General features: G+C 43.3%; 1 non-coding gene across 1 annotated transcript; it reads left to right on the top strand.

Annotated features, from left to right (window-relative positions):
• The first annotated feature begins 839 nt into the window (after window positions 1–839).
• trnaq-uug (transfer RNA glutamine (anticodon UUG)) lies at window positions 840–911 on the top strand. Its single transcript has one exon. It is a non-coding gene; the product is annotated as a tRNA-Gln (tRNA).
• The last annotated feature ends 5,626 nt before the right edge of the window (window positions 912–6,537 follow it).

Below are 6,537 nucleotides of genomic sequence, written 5' to 3'. Positions count from 1 at the left end.
ACGGGGAATTTTACACACGTGTTGTGTTCTGTAACTTTTTATAAACACTTCAGTGTATTTCACTCTGTGTCCAACACTGTGAGGTCTTCCCTGGTGTGTCAGCTTCCGGTGTTTATAAACAGTTCAGATTTCCTGATAATGTTGTTGAATCGCATTTTTTGAAAGAGTCATTGACCGAGAGGTGCCGGGGGATTTCGCGCTGGGGATCGCCTGTGAAACCAGCCCAATAATTTGAAACACAAACCGCCCCTGAGATTAAGAGTCTCAGGCTCTACCGACTGAGCTAGCCGGGCCAGTCTGACCCCGCGCACTGCTTGTGTTACAAACCATGAACCAGTTTCCCCTCAATTCCCAGCTTTACCAGTAAATCGGCCAACAAAAGCCCGAGAGAACCTTATTACTGATACTTTATCCAATCACTTTAATATGTGTTTTCTGGTTAGCAACACTTCTGCCGCTGGAAAATGTTCTCCTTGTTTACTTTATTAAAACTCTTCATGATATTGAACACGTCGAGAAAATCTGCCCTTATCTTCTCTGCTCTGAGGAGAACAACCTCTTCTTCTCTGGTACTCCACGGAACTGAAGTCCCGCATCCGTCCTAAAGCGCAGTGCCCGAATTACACACAATACTCCAAAGGTTTGGTATAACTTCCTTCCTTTTGCCCTCTATGCCTCTGTCTGTAAAGCCCAGGATTCCGTTTTCTTTTCTAACACAAGACAAAATGCTGCGGATGCTGGACGTTTGAAATAAAAACAGAATTTGCTGAAAATACTCAGCAGCTGTGAATGGCAGGTGAGTTGGAAAAAAGCGAATTAGGCTCGGAATAGTGTGTAAGGGTTCCATGGTGTAATGGTGAGCACTCTGGACTTTGAATCCAGCAATCCGAGTTCAAATCTCGCTGGAACCTGGTTCCCTCTTATCCCAGCTTTTGTAAAAGTAATTGTGATGGCAGCTGTGTGATTGGCTGCTCAGCAGCGGGAAAATGTCGAAGCTGAAGGTTTGGATGAGAAATGGCCGGAATGGAATGGTGGAGTTAAAATTTGTCCAGTTCTTCCAATATTGCTGCTGGGCGAGGTTCACAAGTAGCCTTGAGAGGGCAGCGATATATCGCCATTGCAGTGCTGCTCCCCGCCACAAACTCCGTTCCCGAGCCACCGACTTCATCCCAATCCCTGGCCACTGAGACTGAACCAGACAGCTTGCAACCTTGGTGCCGCCTTTGACACTGAGATGAGCTTCCGCTCAAGACGGTCTACTTCCACCTCTGTAACGTCGCCCGACTCCGCCGCTGATCTGCTGCTGAAACCCTCATCCTTGCCTTTGTCACCTCCAGACTTGACGATTCTAATGTACTCCTGGAAGGCCTCCCATCACCCTCCCTCCATAAACTTCATCTCATCCAATCCTCTGCTGCCTCTATCCTAACTCACACCATGTCCCGTTCACCCATCACCCCGGGTCTCACGCACCTACATTGGCTCCCAACCAGGCGACAACTCAATTTTCAAATTCTCTTCCTTGTTTTGAAATCCCTCCATGGACTCGCCCCTCTCTATCTCTGTAACCTTCTCCAGCCCTACACCCTCTGTGATCTCTGCACTCCTCCAATTCTGGGCTCTTACACATCCCCGATTTTAATCCTTCCACCATCTGCCGTGGTGGGATTGTGAGCTCAGGTCTCCAGATCATCATGAAGTCTGCGGCTGAGGAATAGTTTGTGGCGGGACCAGCACTGCAATGGCGGTTCATCGCTGCCCCCTCAAGGCAAACCTCTCCACCAGCAAGCACTGGACAATTTTCTCCCCACCATTCCACTTTTCCTCTGGATTACAGGTCGAGTAACATAATCACTATGCCGCCATACCCCATAATTAATTGATTGAAGAATCGTTAATGAGCAGCGCAGAATCTGAACCAGGAAGAGTCAATTAGAATAGGGAATTCAATGTCCAATCAGGCACAGAAAGAGAAATAAAGAGAGGAAAATAAATGTTGGATTAAGAGGGCGAAAAGAAAGAGACAAAAGTAAAAACTTTTTTATAATATCAAAAATCTTCAACAACAATTTATATCTGAAGGAATGAGATTCCATACTTATAAAAGTTAATTTTCAGTGCTAGGGAGGTTACTTGGTGGAAATTAAGACGACTTCGACTGAAATCGACGGGGTTGATGCGGTGTGTGAAATATGGTGACGATCTATGGTTATTAGCTGAGGCGACGCTGCAGGATCCTTTAAAGTTGTCCCGCGGATCCTCTGAAACCGGTCGATTGTGCAGCTTTGAGAGGGGCTTTCTGCACCATCAGGGCAGGAAACGGGAGTGAGGGAGGGACACTGTCGGTATCTGTGCTGAGTTTGAGTCTGTGAAGAATGGTCCAGGATCAGATAATGTACAGCCTCTATGAAATATTTTATTTTATTCCTTTATAATTACAATATGATTTCTTCCATTGTTCATTTTTATTAAATTGAAATAGGAAAGGTTTATTTTCAGTTTGAACCACGCACCAATTCTAGAACACAATGTTTCCCCCCAGGATCGAGCCGGAGACTTTTCGCCTGTGAGGTGAACATGATAAACCGCTACACTACGGAAACCTCTGCTTAGCTAAACATCCAGAAAGAACTGTTCAGCGAGAAGGTGACATGCTGAATTCCAGATTCTGGAATAATTTCCTTTCACTAACATTTCTCTAACCGAAACTGCACAAGTCAAAAATGTTCCTTTCAAAATCATTAAACTCTCGAATTTCCAGGTCGCCCCCGAATCTTCTGAATCAGATGCCTCCAGTTTTCCCACTCAATCAATGTCCCTTTGCAATTTTCTGCTCCTATCCTCACTAATTACTGTGCCACTGTCAGACTTGGTTTACAGTTATCGATCGTAGGATCCGGAATGCACTGCCTGAAAGGGTGCTGGAGGCAGATTCAATCGTGGTTTTCAAAAGGCAGTTGCATAAGTAGCTGTATGATTGTATGATTCACTGAGATCACCTCTCGTTCTTCTCAACTCGAGAGAGTATAGGCCCAATCTACTCAATCGCTCCTCATAAGACAGCCCTCTCATTGCAGGAATCAGTCTGCTGAACCTTCTCACACCCCATCTAAGGCAAGTATATCCTTCAACAGGTAAGGTGACCAAAACTAAAATACAGTTTTGATCTGCTGGTAGTAAGCGAGCAAGGATCTGCGAGATATTGCAGTTTGTACAAGTGTTCCCTGGTGGTCTAGTGGTTAGGATTCGGCGCTCTCATCGCCGCGACCCATTGGTTCTTACAAAACTGTTTAATAAAATAATTCAAGTCTGTTAGACACTTAATAATTCTCTTAATCGACCCACTGCTTTTTGTTGCACACTGAAGGGAATGCTAACATGTTTTCCAGGTGAGAGTCAAACTTTAGTAACATTTTTGTAGAATCAGACAGCACAGAAGGAACCCATTAAGCCCCATCGTGCCTGTGCCGGCTCTTTGAAAGAACTATTCAATTTGTCCCACTGCCCTGCTCTTTCCCCATAGCCCTGCAAGTGTTTCTTTTTCAACTACATTTCCCATTTGAAAGTTAATGTTGAATCTATGATTCTATGACACTGTTTTTATTTTTACACGGCCTGGTTCACAGTTCTGAATATTGTCCATACGACGCAAGTTTAATTGTTGTTCAGAAGCTGCTCGACCTGTTGTGTATTTGGAGCAGTTTCCCAGTTTATTTCCCTGTGATGTGATGATTGTGGGGGCTCGGTGTGTGTAACTGGATTTGCTGCAGTCCACCGGCAGCAGGTGGTGAAAGCGGGCCAGAGACAGTGACTGACAGGTGAGCTAGATTTCCTTACACACCTTGGAATTCAGGAGAACCTGGTTCATGGTTTGCAGAGCAAACTGCTAAAATAAAGTGTGTAAAATGAGAAGGGAACAAATTCATGACATGCAAAGCATGGAAATTACTGTGTGAAATGGGCCTCGGATAATATTAACGTCAATATTTTTCTGCCTGACATCGTGGTGGAAGCAGATTCAATATTAACTTTCAGAGGGGAAGGAAATTGAAAAAGAAACACTTGCAGGGCTTTGGGAAAAGAGCAGGGCAGTGGGAATAATTGGATCGCTCTTTCAAAGAGGCACAGGCACTATGGGCCGAATGGCCTCCTTCTGTGCTGTCTGATTCTATGATTCTATAATAAGTTATCGCAGTTTGTCTGTCACCCAGTAAACTTGTTATTAATTCCTGCAGTGAGCAAAACAATGTTGTGGGTTGATTAATGATGATTGAAACAATTATGAAGGGTCTCACTGACTTGAATTATCCCTAAATACCTTTGGTTAACAAAAATCTCTCAGTCGCAGATTAAAATGAACAATTGATGTTGTACCTTTGAAAGAGCTATCCAAATAGTCCCACTCCGCTGCTCTTCCCCCATAGCCCTGCTGACACTCATGCCAGTGGAAACTGTTTCCCCCATAATTTTGAACAACTCTCTTAAATCTCCCCTGAAATGTGATTAATGGAGGTCAATGTGGGCAAATGTCAAGTCATCCACTAAGAAAGATCGGTCAGTCTATGATCTGAAAACATCGGCAGAGAATTTTTTTTTCTGTGAAATAGCCGGTCCTGTTTAATTTAACAGAAGTTGCCCCAGATCCCTGCTCTCACAAGCAACGAACATTTGAAAGCATTCTCCTAAAATACGATGTGTAAAATGAGATATGGGTTAAAAGTTCAGCACATGCAAGAGCAAAATAATTCACTGTATTTCGACTGTCCCTCAGTAAGCATATTTTAATGTATTTCATTCTGCAAAAGGAAGTTATTGGTTCAATAATGGTTATTAAATCAATTCTTATTTTATCACATTAGATGCATGATATTAATTTAATAAAATTACTTCGCATTAATTAATTAAAAACGGTGATATCAAAATTAATTCCCTAACCGGGAATCGAACCCGGGTCAAAGTGTTGAAAGGAATCCGTTATGAATCGTTTAAAGTTGTCCTAGAAAAATTTCACACTGCTAAATTAAAATCACGGTTACAATGTGTTTCGATGTAAAAGGGGATTGAAACTGACAATACAAACGCTAGGCAGCGCCCGCGGTAATACAGTGCTTAAATTTAAACAGATAGTAGCGAAGTAACCGCTGAGCTAAAGCTGACACCAATAAAAAAAAGTGGGAAACAACTCAATATAAAGGATGAGCTCACATATATCAGGGCCCGTGCAGTCTGGTCGACGTCAAGCCCCTCCTTTCTTAGTCAGAGACGTGAAAGGGAGTCAGACGCCACAAACTTGAATTAAAGGCACAAATACGAGTAACACTTACTTCCAAATCTTTTCACTGTAAATTAATTTCACTTTATTTCTCAGCTGATTGCGTTGAATCTGAAATTCACCACAATGGGATTTTATGTTCACTACTGATTCTATTTTCTGTGCACGGTAGAAATAACCGGTCCTGTTAAATTTGACCAAAGCTCCCCAGATTCATGGTGTCATCAGCAGTGACGATTTTTAAACCAGACTCCTAAAGTTCAGTGTGTATAATGAGATATGGGCAACGGTACAAATTATTGAACTATCGATTCTACCACTGTTAGCATTTCTTTCATTGTGCAAAAGAAGATTATTGGTTAATTAATGATGCTTTCCCGTGAAAGCAACATAAAGTTTATCAAAATGCTTTCGCCCAACGTGGGGTTCGAACTGACGAACATTGAAATTAAGAGTCTCACACTCTGGCAACTGGAGCTCGCCGGGTCTGATCACTTTGAACGTCTTTGTCGCTGCTTGCAGCCAGGTGCCTGGTGGCTCCGCTCCAGGGGTTTAACTTGTCCTGCAAACCATGAACCAGGTTCTCCTGAATTCCAAGGTGTGTAAGAAAATCAAGCATCAAAAGCCCTCTCATTAACCACAGGGCTTCAGGCAATGTTCTGATCGCAAAGCGCTTTTAGACACAAAACTATGGCATCTTTCCAGCAATCTGAGAAGTAGAGTTCTCATCTTCAGTTTCTTCAGGTAATCCACTCCCCAGTTCATTACCTTCTTTATTCAGGGCTATGGGTAGAACCAAGTGCCAAGAGAGGACAGGTGGGCTGGCAATATCAGCAATCTTTATAAACCCAGTATATCCAGCTCTGTGCTGATAGATTTTGGGACCGGATCCAGTTCTTCATCAATGATGACAGGTTCTGGTCTCGGAAACATCTGCTTGTCAATATCTCTTGCCGATTTCCCGGTGTTTCCCGATTCTGTCTGTCTCTCTGGCTCTGTTTATTCTATGTGTGGCCACCTGCAGGTTGACTTTGAACGAATAACTGTATTTGTGAATAGTAAAATTAAATACATGAGGGCATCAGGCGCTTCAGTCCCTGACACTGGGGAAACAGTGAGACAGACTTTAGAGCAAGGGTCTGGTTATCGTGAAACAGCAAAGAAAATATTAATTACGGGATTATCCAAAAAAACGATGACCTCGACGTGATTTGAACACGCAGCCTTCTAATCTGGAGTCAGACACGGTACCGTTGCGCCACGAG

The sequence above is a fragment of the Somniosus microcephalus genome, unplaced genomic scaffold (genome assembly GCF_052327205.1).
Source record: "Somniosus microcephalus isolate GS21.2 unplaced genomic scaffold, FLI_Smic_1.0 unresolved_chr4, whole genome shotgun sequence".
NCBI classification, from domain to species: domain Eukaryota; kingdom Metazoa; phylum Chordata; class Chondrichthyes; order Squaliformes; family Somniosidae; genus Somniosus; species Somniosus microcephalus.
Note: the sequence above shows the minus strand (reverse complement) of the source record. Positions and strands in the feature narration are given on the sequence as shown.